The 15,928-nt window shown below is 51.6% G+C and overlaps 1 protein-coding gene across 5 annotated transcripts in view; it reads left to right on the forward strand.

Annotated features, from left to right (window-relative positions):
* Nucleotides 1–15,928, forward strand: part of RIN2 (Ras and Rab interactor 2) — a 196,999-nt gene that overhangs the window by 11,961 nt on the left and 169,110 nt on the right. Inside the window, exon 1 of one of the 5 annotated variants that reach the window (XM_064475917.1) lies at nt 7,720–7,825. The exons of 3 other annotated variants lie outside the window; for them this stretch is intronic. The gene's annotated coding sequence lies outside the window, so the exon portion shown is untranslated. Of the gene's footprint in view, nt 1–7,719; nt 7,826–13,949; nt 14,214–15,928 lie in introns of those variants that run through there. One more of the 5 variants, XM_064475916.1, reaches the window with a different exon arrangement.

The following is a 15,928-nucleotide window of genomic DNA, read 5'->3' on the forward strand; positions in this document are numbered from 1 at the left end:
TTAACCTTCCAGGTCTTTGTTGGTGTTTTCCATCCTGAGGGATTCCGTGTACATCCCGTGAGAGCTGATACAGGGAAGCACAGAGGGGTTCCGGGAGAGCTCAGCTCTTCCAGGGGGAGAGGGAGAGCCTGGCAGAGGAGCCAAGACCTCATAGTTCCCAAGGGTTTCGATGCTGTTATAAATTAAACATCATTCTAGAAACGTAAAAATCAATAATTATGGCAAAATAGTTGTTGAAGTTTGGCTGAAGTGAAGCCACTAGACAGCTGTATGATTCAGTATTATTTAATTTAAAAACACTGCCTTTGAAGAGGCTTTTTTTTTTTTTTTTTTTTTTTTTGGTATCTGCCAGGAAAATTGACCAAGTTGTAAAACCATATGACTGCAAGCGTGTTTACACAGCACAGGAAAACCCAGCGCAGAAGCAAGGAGAAAGCCCTCTGACCGAGAAAGCCTTTCCCAGGAAATCATTGAACAGAAAAATTTAACAGAATGAGATGCAGTTTGCCTTGCTCTCCGTCTTGAGGAGATGTGGAATCTTGTTTTTCTTTAGAGTTGCTTTGGCTCATTGATCATCATGCTCTGTGGTCTGCTGCCCCGGCCACCTGGTCCCTGTCCCTTGTCCCAGCCACATCGTCACCTGCCTCCTTCCCAGCTGGGACTTCAGGGTCTGGGATTGTAGCCCTTCCTTTGCTAAACCTTCATTCTCCTGTCATCTCTCTCAGGGGCTCCCCTGACTGAACCCCAGCCGGCTGGACCACACTGCCCCTGGTCTGTGCCTGCGCCCAGCAGGTGGACAGGCTGGAAAACCACTCACGGGTTAAGTTCCATGGCTGATCTCCACGGGTCCTGCTGCATTTGTCAGCCCATCTGCTCTCCTCTTCAGATCAGCCTTTGACAGGCTTTTTTAAAACATCGCATTAATACATATAGAGAGAGAGATAGAGAGCGGGAAGTGAAATAAAGCTCGGGGCAGTAACACTGCTCTGGTATTTCCTTCTCCCTTCTCTCTGATCTTGTCCTGTCTCATTTACTGAAAATGTGCTGACGGCGACCTTCTGAACTGACCTCACCACCCACTAATGGGTTTGAGAAAAAAGGAGCCCCGGGTTATTTCCCGCGGATTCCCCCCTTCTGGAGCCTCCCCTGCCCCACTGCCCTCCTCACTCCCAGTGCATGACTTTTCTTATTTTACTGAGAAACTAGAATTAGAAGAACTTGCATCGCTCCTGCCTCAAACCTACCACCAGACCTGCTGGCTGGGCTGTACCCGCTCTGGGGATGCCAAGGAAGGGACTGGTCCGGGACCCCTCCTACCTTCTGGTCATCCAGGCGACCCTCAGCTGGTGGAGGCGGGGCTCCAGCCTCGGCCTGCGGCCTCCCACGCGTCCTCCCTCTGTGTGTGGCTTCACGTGGCCTCCCCTCTGCCATGTGTGTGTCCAGATCTCCCCGGTTAGTAAGGGCCTCGGTCTTACTGGGTTGGAGACCTCGTAAAGACCTCTTCTTACCTTGCCCAAGTCTGCATGGACCCCACTTGCAAAGAAGGGCCCACTCTGTGCGCTACTGGGGATCAGGACTCCCGCTTACTTCGGGGGCCGGGGGACGTCACTCAGCCCGTAACAGGGTGTAAAGCAGAGTTAGAGACTGACCGAGCATCCAGGTCGGCGGTAGAGACGCGCTCTGGGTAGTAAGTGCTCACTCTGGGGTCAGAGTGCCTGAATCACCTCCCTCCTGCCCTCCTGCCCTGCGTCCGTGCAGGGGGTTCTTGGTGCCTCCCAGGAGTGGGTGAAGGCCGAGGATGGGAGCTGAAGGCTGAGAGAATGGACAAACCAAGTGGGTGGACCTTGACTTGGTCTGGAGATGGACGGTACGTGAAGCCACCGTGCCGGTGTCAGTGATCTGGGGCAGCTCCGTGGGTACCAGGGTCTGGGAGAGGTCAGTCCTTAATGAACCACAGCCCCTGCTGCTGCTGGCTTAGCGGGGGCCAGAGGCCACACGACTGTATTGGGAGATGAGTAGCAGGACTTCCGCCTTCCTAATAATGCAGCGATGCCGATCCCAGTCACTGTGAAAACTAACATCACGAGGGGAGGGTGCAGCTCAGTGGCAGAGTGTGTGCTTCCCGTGCACACGGTGCTGGGTTCCATCCCCAGTACCTCCATTAAAAAAGCAGGTAAAGCTAATTGCATATATGTTTTGATTTTTCAAAGAAAAAGGGTAGTTTCATCCTGAAGTGGCCGTCCTCGATTTTGGTGGCCTCCACATCATTGCTCTCCTGGGACTTGTTCGGGGCCCCACGAGGCTTCTCTGTATGAAGGTTATAATCAAAATCATGCTAGAAAGTAGAACTGAGAACTAAAAAAAAAAAAACTAGGTAAACCTCATTACCTGCCCCCTCCAGAAAAAAAAAAAAAAAAAACCTCAAACAAAAAAAATAATAATAATTTAAAGGGTCTAGAGTTGTGGCAAAGATCGCATATAAAAAAACTAACATCATGGAATGTGATGGTAAACATTAAATAGAAACTACTCGATGGCGACATGTAAACACAAGCTGTTATATATGTGTAACAACAGAAGGACTCACGCAGCTCTGGAGGAGACTCACGGTCATGCCCTCGCTTTCCCCTGACCAGCACCGTGACGTTGGAGGTTCCTCCCAGCCCTGGGCTTCTGCCCCGTGGAACCCTGCCGTCCCGCACGGGCAGGGTTTGGAGGCCATCACGGGCTCCCCTCTTTGCCACAGACAAAAGGAGGAGCTCGGGTTCCTGAACTCAGCTTGCGTGATGCACTGAAACCGGTTCCAGCATCACTGGCCCCTTCCTGTGCCCCCAGCAGCCAAGCGCTGAAGCAGGAAAGAGCCTCAGGATCACTCAGGAGGACGGGTGACGGCCACCACCCAGCACTGGCCAGAACCAACCCTGACCAACCCAGAGGAAGTCAGACAGCAATGTGGACTAGGCACGTTGTATTTTTCTTGAAGCAGCGTGTGATAAAAGCAATGTTTTTGCAAACAGAGAAGCAGCCAGGCCCAGAGGTGGCAGAAGATGGGGAGGAATATTTAGTCGGGAGGAGCCACGCCTCCCCCATCTTGTGCCACCGCAGGGCTTGTGGAGTTGGCAGTGCATCCCTGTCCTAGAGAAAGGGGACAGGATGGAGCCCCTGCATCCATTCAGAGCGCTGCCGGGTTCCTGCGATGCGGCAGGCACTGAACCAGCCGGGTACCCACTCCGTGCCTCGTTGAGTCTTCTTGGCCATTGTCCCGTCTAAGCCATCCTGTTGTCTCGTGAGGAGGAGGATGTAGAGTCGGCCCCCATGTGCTGGTTCCACACCTGTGGGTTCAACCAACTATGGATCAAAAATATTTTTTAAAAAATTCCAGAAATTTCCAAAAAGCAAAACTTAAATTTGCTGCCTGCTAGCAACTATTTACATAGCATTCACGTTGCATTTACCACCATTTGCATTGTGTTAGGGATTACAGGTCACCTGGAGACGAGCTAAAGTGTACAGGAGGGTGTGTGTAGGTTCTGGGCGGACACACACCGTGTTCTGTAAGGGACTTGAGCATCTGTGGGCTTTGGTATCTGAGTGGCTGTCATAGGATTTTATCTTTAAAAGATCACCCTAGTGTTTGTTCTGGAAAGGGTTTCAGTGGAGCAGGAGTGGCCTGGAGGAGACCAGGTGGGAGAAGTCTGTCATCCTTCAGCGAGTGGCTCTGACTCCAGGGAAGACTTGGAGGCACAATTTAGAGAAAGTCTCAGCAGAGCTAGTGGTAGACTTGGTATCAGGGGTGTGACGAGGAGGCGTCCAGGGTGGCCCTGGGCTTCTCGCATGGACCATGCGGTCAGTGGACGCGCTGCTGGAGGAGATGGTAAACCTGGGAGGAAGAGTCCCAGGTTGTCTGTGTGAAGTTTGAGGTGCCGGTGATGCTCAGGCAGAGGCGTCAAGGAGGCTGACTCAGGGTCTGGGGCTTAGAGGGGAGCTTCGGGCTGCAAATCCATGGTTAGCCGTGTTCAGTACATATAAAGCCAGGAGAGGGTAACATTGCCCGAGGAGCGGGTCTGGAGATGCTGTTCTGGGATTAACTCATGGAGCAGGATGGTAATGAGTGCAGAATTTTGTCCCTGGATCCGGCGGCCGAATCTGGAGATGTTCGCAGCTCACGAGTTGGCCGCTGGTTCATTTCTCTCAGCTGCACGTTTCCCGGCAAACAGCCCCCTTGGGAGGTGGGACTCGGGGCGTGCACGCCTGGCGCCCTCCAGCACAGGGCTTCTGCGTCTGGTGGAGAAGGGCCTGGGGCCTGAAGACTCCACTTGATTTGGGCAAGAGACGGTGGCTAGAGCCCTGAGGGGTGACAGCAGTGGAGTCATCGTGAGAACAGACGGTTCTGGTGCAGGTGCGTGTCCTGCTGGACTCCACACAGCCGTGCGCTTCCTATTAAGTGCTTACACCGGTCCCGAAGATCGGTCCTCTTGTGACACCCCTTTTGCGTTGGGAAAACTGAGGCTTGGACAGTCACCTGCTCAGGGTCAAACTATTAGCCCTGGGACAGAGTTTGGCCTCAGATGTATCCACGGACCAAGCCAGCAGTCTGAGGACTTTCCCATCACGTGACCCAACGACGTGTAGGTGGGCGTGGGGCTCCGTGCATCCAGGAGCCCGTCCTCCCCCCGTTGTCTGAGCCCCCAGCTCAGTGCCCGGCGCAGCCGTAGAGAAATGCCCGGGAAATCTGGGTTTACAATTTCCGTCTGAAACAGAAATCCGTGTACAAATGTTTGTGATGTTTCTCTAGGCATTCACAAGCCTCAGTCCTTTCTGTGCCCTAAAATCTACCAGTAATTTCTTGGCAGTTAATTGATGAAATAGGAAAAGGGGTGAAGGAAGGAGACGGAGACTTGAAGGTGCAGGTCTCCCTGCCCCGCCTTTCTCTTTTATTTGTAAGGCCGTGTTGCTGGTGGACCACCAAATTCTCCTCTTTAACTAACAGAGATTTTCAACTAAAAACTTGGTTATAGTTTTTTTCCTTCTTTTTAAGCGTAAAATATAACACATTTTTATCATCTTAACCATTATTAAGGGTCAGGCTCAGTGGCATTAAATGCACACCTGTTGCGGTGCAGCCATCACCGCCGTCCATCCTCAGAACTCTTTCCATCTTTCCAAACTGAAATGCCCACTCAGCACTAATGCCCCACCCCTTTCCCTGCAGCGGGTGGCAGTCACCATTCCACTTCCTGTCTCTGAATTTGACTGCTCTAGGTCCCTCATATAAGTGGAGTCATGCAGTATTTGTCTTGTTTGTTGGCTTATTTCACGCAGCAGAAACTGTATATGTATGAGATGAAATACTGGCGTATTGCATGTAGCTTAACGTCCTCAGAGTTCAACCATGTTACACACATGTCAGAATGTCCTTCCTTTTTAAGGCTGGATAATACTCTATTGTATGTAACACCACATTTTGTTGATCCGCTCATTTACCATTGGATACTTGGATTGCTTCTGCCTTTTGACAGTTGTAAATAATGCTCCTATGAACACAAGTGTTCCAAAGTTGCTTTGAAACCTTGTTTTCAGTCTTTAGGGGTGTGCACCCAGAAGTGGAGTTGCCGGATCATATGGTAATGCTATTTTTAATTTTGTGAGGAACCGCCATCTCACTTTCCACGGCAGCTGCACCATTTTGCTTTCCCATCAACAGTGCACAGGGGTCTCCGTTTCTCTGCGTCCTCACTAACTCTTGAGACTTCGTGTTTTTGCTGGTTGCCATCCTAAAGGGTATGATAGTATCTCATTGTGGTTTTGATTTGCTTTTCTCTGATGATTAGTTACACGGAGTATCTTCTTATTTGTTTGTTGGTCTTCTTTAAAGAAACATTTACACAAGTCTTTTGCCCATTTTTTTGATCTTGTTGTTGAGCTGTAGACCTTCTCTAAATATTCTGAATATTAGCGCTTTATCATGCTTTGCAGATACTGCCTCCCGTTCCGTGGTTTGCCTTTTCAGTTGATTGTTGTGTCCTTTCAGGCACACATGTTTTTAATTTTGACATAGTCCAATTTATCTATTTTTTTCTGTTGTCTGTTTTTGGTGCCATACCAAGAAATCATTGCCAGATCTAATGCCTTGAAGATTTTCTCCTATATTTTCTTCCAAGAGTTTCATACTTTAGCTTTTACACTTTGTTCCTTGATCTGTTTTGAGTTAATTTTTGTATACGGAGTAAGTTAAGGGACCAACGACATTCTTTTGCCTGTGGGTATCCAGTTTTCCTAGCACCATTTGTTGGAAAGACTGTCCCTTCTTCATTGAATGGTCTTGGCACCCTTATTGAAGACCATTTCACCATATATACATGGATTTATTTCTGGGCTCTATTCTATTCCATTGTTCTTTATGTCAGTACCACACTGTTTTGATTACTATAACTTTGTAGTAAGTTTTGAAATTAGGAAGTGTGAGTCTTCGTTCTTTTTTTTTTTTTTTTTTAACTCCCAAGATTTTTTTGGCTATTCAGGGTTTCTGGAGATTCTGTGTGAATTTTAGGACAGATTTTTCAGTTTTTGCACACACACACACACACACACACACACACACACAAACACCATTGGTATTTTGTTAGGGATCACAGTAAATCTGTAATCACTTTGGATAGTAATGACATCTTAACAATAGTAAACTTTCCAATCCATAAATACTGGATGTCTTTCCATTTATTTGTGTCTTCTTTAATTTCTTTCAGCAATGTTTTGTAGTTTTCAGTGTATGTCTTTTGCTTCCTTGGTTAAGTTCATTAAGTATTCTTTTTCATATGATTTTAAATGAAATTGTTTTCTTAATTTCCTTTCTGTACTGTTCATTTTGAATGTATTGAAACACAACTAGTTTTTGTGTGTTGATTTTGTATCCTACAGCTTTGCTGAATTCTTTTATTCTAATTGTTTGCAGAATCTTTAGGATTTTATGACATATAAGATCATACCATCTTTGAACGGAGATAGCCTTTCTTTCCGATTTGGATGTCTTTTCTTTTTCTTGCCTGATTGCGCTGGCGAGGGCGTCCGGCACTGTGTTGCATAGAAGTGGTGAGAGTGGGCATCGTTGTTTTGTTTCTGATCCTAAAAACCAGAGGGATTGTTTCAAAATTTTCATTTCTCCATCACTAATGGCGGAGTGTTTTGGGTTTCTTGTTTGTCTGTGGAGCCTTTAAAAGGGCTGTGTGCTCAGAGACTGAGGATGCAGGCAGAGGCTGTGGAAATCCTGGGCAGGCTGGGAAGGGAAGGGTGTGGGTGGGCCAGGGGCTGGGGCTCTGCCAGGGGAGCCACAAGGACCCGGAGAGCCAGTGTGTGGCTGAGCTGTGCCCCCAGGAGTGGGGTCACACCAGCCACTGGTGGCCTGGTCCACAGAGCTCGGTCCCTCTAAGCCCAGGAAACCCTTCCCCACCCCAACCCCGCTGGGTCCCTGCTCCTCCCTGCTCACCTGTTCTGCTGGCAACCCAGCCCTTGGAGCGCCAGCGTGGGGTAGCCCTAGTCTCACCAGGAAAAGGTGGTTTGGAACCTGAGCTCTGCTTTCTTTTTACATTTTTTCCACAACATAGAAAGTTTAAAATCCCAAACCCCGTCACCATAAAACCGCACCAGAGGGATTAAACAGGCCTTATAAATTATTGATTAGACTTCACCCCCCCACCCCCCCTCCCCCCCCACCCCCACCCCACCCCCCCCCGCCACATGGCCTGGAGGCTCCAGAAGAACATCTGAAACTAAACATTCCACGACCCCGGGGGCCAGCCGCCTTTACTCACTGCAGAAACATTGGCCGGTAAGTTTCTCTAACATTATATTTGTTTCCAGCTGAGAATTAACCTTTTTAATAATAAAGGGCGGGGTGTTTCCTGTTGATGTGAAATTGTTCATGGCTCTGGTACAGTTTTCATTCCACACGAATTCAAAAATACAGTGAAAAAGCAAACAAACAAAGTGCTCAGAAGGGTGCAAAGCCTTGCTTTGTGGCCCCCTGGGCTCTTACTTTGCTTTTTTTTTTTTTAAGTCAAATGTCACTCTTAGAAACAAAAATGTAACTGAACATCGGGAGGCTTGGGAACATCGGAACCTCTGCCTGCAGTCAGCCCTCGCTACAGTCCAGTCTTACGGGGCTGCGCTTTTTCCTCCAAATCTAATGAAATTTCTAGAAAGGCAAGTCATGCTACAGAAGCTGTATCTTCAATGGAAAAAAAAAATCGCTTCTCTGTTTGGGGTCTAGCTGAATATATTTTCGTGTGTTTGGGAAGGAAGAATAAAGTCTCCATATACGGAAGAGATACCTTTAGAAATGTAAGGGGCATTGCCTCCGGGCATTTGCAGATTTCTGAATTGCCTATGTGAACATGCTTCACTGCCGGGTGTTGTAAACCAGAGGCAGTATCCGTGTTCAGACAGGATGCTGAATTAAATTTGCACGAGCGTTTACACAGAGGACTTTCAGTGACAGAAGGCCCTGACAGCCTAGCACCTAGCTTTACAGAAGGGGAACTGAGTCCTAGAAAAGTTCAGTTTTGCGCCCAAGTTCTTATGCCTCACACACTTCCCGTCTGGGGCCATGCGGCCCATTTATTTAGATGTTGCTGGGTGAATAGCAATTAAGTTTGATTTTTTTTTAATTGAGGTATAGTCAGTTGACAATGTTGTGTCACTTGTAGTTTAGTTTGATTTTAATCTCACAGCATTAGGTGCTTCTTCTTCCTTTTCTGGGGAGAAAACAGTCTTACATGAAGGAAAGACATTTGGTATTTTTGTTTGTTTTCTGAGATATGTGATATTGTAAGTTGTACTCTTATGACTGAGTTATTTTTAGCCTTTTAGTTTTTAGTTTTTGTTGCTCCCAGAGTGTTACCTGCTCTAATTTCACACTGATCATTTTCTAAATTTTTCAAATTAAACAAGTAAAAATTTAAGTTAAAAAAACCAACAGAGAACAAAACAGCACGATTCTCGCTCCGTGTGCTCTCGGCGTCCCAGAGGGCGGCGCTGTACGGAGGAGGCCCAGAGCGGGGACCCGGGGGGCCGGGCTCCGGCGCGCAGGGCTGCCGGAGGCCTTCGCTGACAGCTGTCTCCGTATGGGTTTGCCCAAGCACGATTATGCTTTATGAAAAACAGTGTCGAATTAAGTTGAGCCAAGCACTTTTGATGAGAATAAAATAAAAATTCTGTAACTAAAAGAAAAAAGGTTCCCACTGTGCTGGGAGCTTTATCCACTTTGTCGCATTCAGGGACCCCACACAGCTTTTTGTTTTTAATAGTGAAAGTTTTCTTTTATTATTAATTTTTATTTAATGGAGGTGCTGGGGATTGAACCCAGGACCTCTTGCATGCTGAGCACGCGCTCTGCCACGGAGCTGTACCCGCTGCTCACGCACACAGTTCTGTGAATTGAGTCCTCGATCCCATTTGACAGCTGGGTAAACACGGGCTTTGAGAAGTTAAGTGAACTTGTCCCAAGTCACAGAGCCCTCAGAGGGGCCAGACCCACGGTGTGAAACTAGGAGTGGGCTTTCCGTAATGCGTCCGACACAGGCCCGGGGCCCCAGCTGCGGTTCTTAGCTCGGGGCATGTGCTGGGCCCCCGTGGGAACCAGGGGACGAGGGCTTACCTGACCACGGTGCTCGGGCCACACCGTAGCTGTGGGACATTTGAAGGAAAGGCATCTACTCAGAGAGCTGGGAAAGTTCGGGGGTTTCAGGGCCCCTGGGGTGCAGGGAAGGAAACTGAGGCCCAGAGAAGCCACGGAGCTGCCTCCTCAGTGTCTGGGATAGTGTCCCGGGTCCCCCAACGTTCCCCCGACTCCAGGGGCTCCATCTCTTTTCCCTCGTGCCCAGCAGTGAGCCTGGCTCTTGAACTGGGGAGCCTGCAAAGAGGAGGACTGGGGCTGGGAACACACTCAGTCAAAAGGTACAAATATCCAAAAGAAAGTTAAAAGTAACTCAGAAGAAAATAGGGCCGTGCAGCTGACCCCCATGAGGGCGTGAATGTCTCAGAGGATCCAGCCGCAGGGGTCACCACAGGGTGGCAGAAGGGGACCAGTGATGTTCTTTGCGATTCGGGTTCAGGCCTGGGAGGGCGCTGCGGCGAGGGTGAGGAGGGTGTCTGACTTCTGCTCGGGTCTCACTAAATCCCGCCTGTTCTACGACCCAGCGGCGCACCTCGTGTGTCAGAGTGAGAGCAGGCGTTCAAAGCCCAGTGAAGGTCACCCTCACAACGATGGCAACAGCAGCAAGAGCCAGTTCTCGTCAGGTGCCACCCTGGCCGCAGGCTCGCAGCCAAGGGCTCTCCTGCGACGTCGCTGACGCCCAGCTGCCAAGCGGGAGGAAGGTGATGGGTCAGCACAACCGGGCGCTGAGGAACCGTAAGGAGACTTGCGGTTTGTCTTTTCAGAGACTCGCTGCTGAGCGCAGCCTGTCCCCCCCCCCCCGTCCCCCCCAACACCGAGGGCGGCAGGGGAGGGCGGGCGGAGTGGGCAGTTCACGGGGCAGCGTCTCCGGGCCGGGCGCTGGGCTGGCCCTGCCGACAGGTGCGTCTCGTTTCACTCCCCGCCCACCAGAGCTGCTCCTGCCCGCGGTCCTTGGGTCGGTAGGACTGGACTTCAGGCGGGTGTCACTGACTCGGGATCCCAAGATGCGGAAGCCGGGATTTGAATAAGAAATGTGACCCCAAATTCCAGGACCCATGTTGCCTCCCAGGATGAAAAACAGATTCGTTTTGGCCACTCTTGTCAAAGGTAGCCAAGCCGAGAGCCTCAGATACGTCAGTGTCCCCGGATCCAAACGTTAGACATATGAGGACTTCACGCACCCGAGCACTTGGAGATTTTCTAAAACAAAACCCTTGCTGCTGAGACAGCCTGGCCAGGCCGGGCTTCTAAGCGCGCCACCACGCTTGCTTACGGGGCTCACGTTGACACTGCTGATGTGGTTTTGACTGGTAGCAGCATATTTTGTGCTTTTAGGGAAAGAAGCCGGCCCAAGCCCAGCAAAACCAGCCCAGTTCCGGAAGTCAGAGCGTTTGCCCGAAGAAGCAGTTCTGTGGTTTCTGTGATGTGGCTGAGCCATCTTCCTCCCGGGGCGAGCCTCATTAATAGAAAGTAGCTCTCATTTCTGATTGTACAGGTGATATCTACGCAGACACCATTGGAACAGTTCAGAAAAATTCCAAGATGAAAATACAAGACACCAAAAGCTCATTGATTGAATTCTTGGGCCGGAGTGTAATGGGATTCAGAGCATGAGTCGGTGATGAAGAAGGTATTTCTTGAGCAACTTGATCACGAAGGGAGCTGTGTAACTTTGAGGCTGCACAGGACCGGAGTCCTGCTCTGCACTTGTGACCTGGGGCTGTTTGCAGAGATGGCTCCGGAGACGGCTCCCCACGGTGGTTGTGAATTTGTGGGTTTTGAAGAAGCAAGGGCCATCCTGCAAGTGTCCCCCTCTCCCCCTCCTGGAGAGATGGTGTTTCATTCCCTGCTGAGAAGTTGCGTGCCCTGCCGTCCTCTGAAGCCGGGCTGTTGTGAGTCTCAGAGCAAATGCAGTGTGAATGGGGGTCTCCCTGTGAGGCCCTGGTGAACCAGTGCCCTGGGTGAAGTGTGCGGTCCTCCAGGACACGGCTGAGGCTGAGGCAGTGGGCTGGCCGGAGGGGCAGTGCAGGGCAGTGAACAGGAGCCACGTGCCTCTGCTGGCGGGCTGTGCATTTCCAGGCAAATGAATTACACCTCCCTGAGCCTCAGGTTCATCAGACGCGAAGTGGGAATAAAAGCGGCCCCTGCCACAGAGAGTATGAAACAGGGTTATGTTGTGGGGGAAGGAGTGGGTAATAGCTTACTGGTAGAGCGTGTGCTTAGCATGCACGAGGTCCTGTGCTCAATCTCCAGTACCTCCATCAATCAGTCAAATAAAACAGAAAAAAAAATCAGAGTTAGGCAGTGCTGAGGTTTGACTGGCACGTGGTCCGTTCCGGTGATTTTCATGTGCAGTGAGGGCGGTGGCTGGGGGCCCAGGTGGGGCCGGCATCGGAGTAGCCGGAGGTGGAAGGAGGGTCGCGGCCTGGCCCGGTGGCTGCATTTGTTCAGAGCGTCCAGCAGAGAACCCCCCAGCTTCCAGGGCTTAACACACTGAGGGTTCTGTCCGGCCAGTGCCGGTCGGATGGCTCCTCTGCAGGTGGTCCCTCAGGGAACCCGGCTTTCTTTCCTGTAGCTTGTCCCCTGTAACACCCAGTTACAAGGTCATTGCAGGAGGGGAGAGGACCCGGCTGGTTTTAAGTGCCCTGTCTGAGAGGGACATCCATCACTTCAGCCCGTACTTAGCTGGACGGGCCCCGATCACGTGGACGCCCCAGGTGCAAGGACGTCCGAGAAGCAGAGGGCAGTTGCGGCCTCTGCCCGGGGCTGTGTGCTGTGCGCAGTGACGTGGAGCCGCCTGCTGGTCACACTCTCAGGTGTGATAACAGAGCGAGAGAGAGCACTGACAGGGCACCGAACAGGGGACTTTCTGGAGGTGGGGCAGCATGTGTCCTGGCTTTGGGGATCTGCTCAGAAAAGCAGCAGTGCCACCTCACCTGGAAGTCAGCCATCCCCAAACCCTCCCCTGCGCTCCGCCCAGGGGCAGATGACTCCAGAGGAGGCGGTATGCTGTTTGGTTTTGGTTTTTCCCAGAAAAGGTATTTCCAGGTGCTTACCCGCGGTCAGTCCTCCTCACCTTGGCTGTGCTTGTAATGTCACTTACAGCGTGGGTGCAAAGCCCTCAGCAAACTGCACTGAAGGTTGCTGGTCATCAAAGGTCCCATGATGCAGGTCCCAGAGCATCACAGAGAGGTCACGTTTCTCCCGATAGGCTGCTTACAAAGGCAGAGCGATTTAGAACACATTTTAAATGAAGCCCTACTTTAAAACCCTGTCTAATTCTTCGAAGTTTTCATGCCTGAGTGGTGAGGCCGTCCTTACCTGGGCTCTGCATGTGACCGACCCATAGATCCCCATCAGACAAAGCAGATGTTTGCAGGAGAGTTGCCCATAAAACAGTCAGTTACTAGACTGGCCTGTCTTTCTCACAAACCTCCTTGAGGGAAGGTTCCATATGGAGCCTGCCTGTTCCTGGCCGTGTGCCCAGCCCCTCACTCAATGCCAGCCATGAAATGTGTGTTCAAAAATGTGGATTATTGGAAAATAATGAAATTTTTAAAAGTAACTGTTGATGCGATTAACTGATCTCTCCAAGAATTCAACAAAGCAGTGATTTTGCCTATAAATGTTCATTTTTCCCTCTGGCATTCTAAATGCCTCCCTCGCTCGCAGGAGGACATAAGCTTTGTGTGGCCTCGCCTAAAACGTGACCCTGGTGGATTGTCCTTGTCTGGATCAATAAAGGAGGCCCTCCCAGGTGCACAGGTGTGTTTATCTCCAGGCCGCTCAGCGAGTATTTCGTGGGCTCCACTGCACACCTGGTGCTGGGATGGCAACCCCGCCCCCTGTAAGGAGGTGGGTGGGGGTGGAGGGCCCGCTAGCTTTGTGGCGGAGCGAGGGGTTGGTGGGGCTGCCTTCAGCCATTTCCACCTCTCCACGGTCGACAGCATCTTCCACACGAGACCTCACCCAAGAACTCACAGTGGAGAGGATGCTGGGGGCCAGGGTTCGGTTTTCCCGAGCCCCCACCATGGTAGTGGGAGGGGTTCTGCAGAATCCGTCTCCAGCTCATGCTGCAGCTCTTCTGTCCCCATCCCAGCAGGAAGCAACAAATATTTCCACTACAGTAGGGCAGTGCCTGGGAGCGCCTTCGTGGTGAACAGGGTGTGCGTTAACGTGGTTTTCTCAGAGTAAATTCCTCCTTGTCCATCCCTTCCACAAATACTGACAGAGGAGAGTATTTATGGTGTCTATAGGCCTGGGTCATAGATGCCGGGGGTCCTCCTCACCACCGCCCCTTTAAATACTCAGCCCCGTCACACCAGTGGTCCTGGGAAGGGAGAAAACCCCCGACTGTGCCGGCCCCCTACCATCAGGACCTTCTCAGGAGCCTCCCTGGACCCGTGGGCGTGACATCCATGACCCCTCCCCTTCTCGCCCTGTTTGGGGCGGTCTTCCTGGCTCCGACCTGGGGGAAAGCCGTCCAGGTGGAGGCTCCAGGAGACTGGAGAGGAGGCCCCCAGGAGCAGGCATTGAGCAAAGTGTAAGTAATTCAGCCAGGGACGGCGGGGGGGGGGGGGCAAGGGTGGGGGTGACCCCAGGAAGCACCAGTAGGGGAGGGGGAGGGAGGCAGCTGACCGGCCCAGGCTGTTATCAGTCACACCAGCCTGTGGACAAGGTCAGTGCAAACCTGACCGTGTCATCCTGCCCTCGGGGTGAGAGCAGAGGGGACTGGATTCCAGAGGTCTTGGGGTGGGCAGGGGGCTAATTCCCGGCGCTCAGTCGGGCTCTGCTCCTGGCAGGGGCCGGCTCCCCCGGCCAGAGAAATCTGCCGGTGGGCAGACGCGGACAGCATCTCCCGCAGGGTGCGAGCCAGCAGGGCCGGCACCTCTGCCCAACCCAGCGGATTATCTGCTTTGAGGCGGAAACTTGAAAATCTCAGGGCAGCTGGGGACGCCGCTCTGGCTTTTCCCCGGGTCCTGCCCCCGGGGGTCTCACTCAGGCTGGCAGTGCAGCGGGGCCTGCTGAGCTGTGCTCGTGACGGCCGATGGTGTTAGCGACTTTCAGCTTCCAGTATGCTTGAGTCACCGGAAGGTATTTTAAACAATTGGCTGTGTGTGTGCGTGAGTGCATGTTAGTGATCACAAAGGCTTCCTTGTTGAGAAAGTTATCTACACTGCTGCAGTTGAATTGTGGAAAGTAAATGGGTCTGGGCGAAACGGAAATGTTTAACGCAGTAAATGGCATTGTTATTTCAACACAGAGAGCTCTGAGTGGCCGCAGATTAAGGGTGGTTGCTTAGATCCAGGGGTCTTTGTGTAACGTCTCCCAAACCACCCCAGTTAACAAATAGAGCAAAGAAAAGCATCCTTTACACCTGCCCTCACTACTCCCAGGAGACAGGATTCTACAAACTTCAGGGCACCTGTGGGTAGTAAGATAAACACCCAAGTCCAGCCGGGTGTCTGCAGAGCCAGCAGAGGAACGGCGGAGGAGAGGACGGGAGTCCGGGGAGCCTGGGGTCACGCAGTTCCAGAGCATCTGCCCTAGAAAAACAGATCCTGTCCTGAGGAGAAACCCTGGAATGCACGGGGGTCCCAAGGCTTCGAGACAGAAGAAGGACCCTTGGAAGGGCACCCGCCCACTTGGAGATGATGTGGAGAAGGAACAGCGAAAGGGGTAAAGTGACGGGGCCCGCAGAGATGAAAGAACCCCACAGCGCCAGAAACCCCCTCCCCTCTTACGAAGGGCGCTGGGCAGAACGGAAACCGCACTTCACCAGGTCAACAGCAGAGGGCGCGTCTGGATCAAGAGACCTAGTCAGCCAGCGGGGCCCTACCCCCTGTCTGGTCAGCTCGCTGCTGGTCCGGGAAAGAAGATCCACTATAAAAGGAGCAGAAGGCGGCAGGCAGCGTGCCTGCAGAGCTGCAGTCGGAAGAAAACTGAGTCTGAGAGCCAGAACATTTCAGGGGACAAATGGACAAGTGTTCCCCGCTCTCTAAACACACGCGCACCCCAAACATCAGTGCAATGTCCCGAGACAAGCATTTTCTCTTCTAAGTTTTTGACTCAAGGTTGTCATATGTATTTTGATTCAAAAATTTATAAAGTCAGAACCAAAGTGGACAAAGCCCAGGAAGATGTGAAGTAAGAGTCGGCTGAACCCAGGAGAGGAAATGGAATTCTGTTTGCAGATGCCCATGTGGTCCAGGGGGCACTCCTTCCGGTGGACAGCAGACTGGCCAGGCACCTGGCCCC

This window comes from Camelus dromedarius, chromosome 18, assembly GCF_036321535.1.
Source record: "Camelus dromedarius isolate mCamDro1 chromosome 18, mCamDro1.pat, whole genome shotgun sequence".
Classification (NCBI taxonomy): domain Eukaryota; kingdom Metazoa; phylum Chordata; class Mammalia; order Artiodactyla; family Camelidae; genus Camelus; species Camelus dromedarius.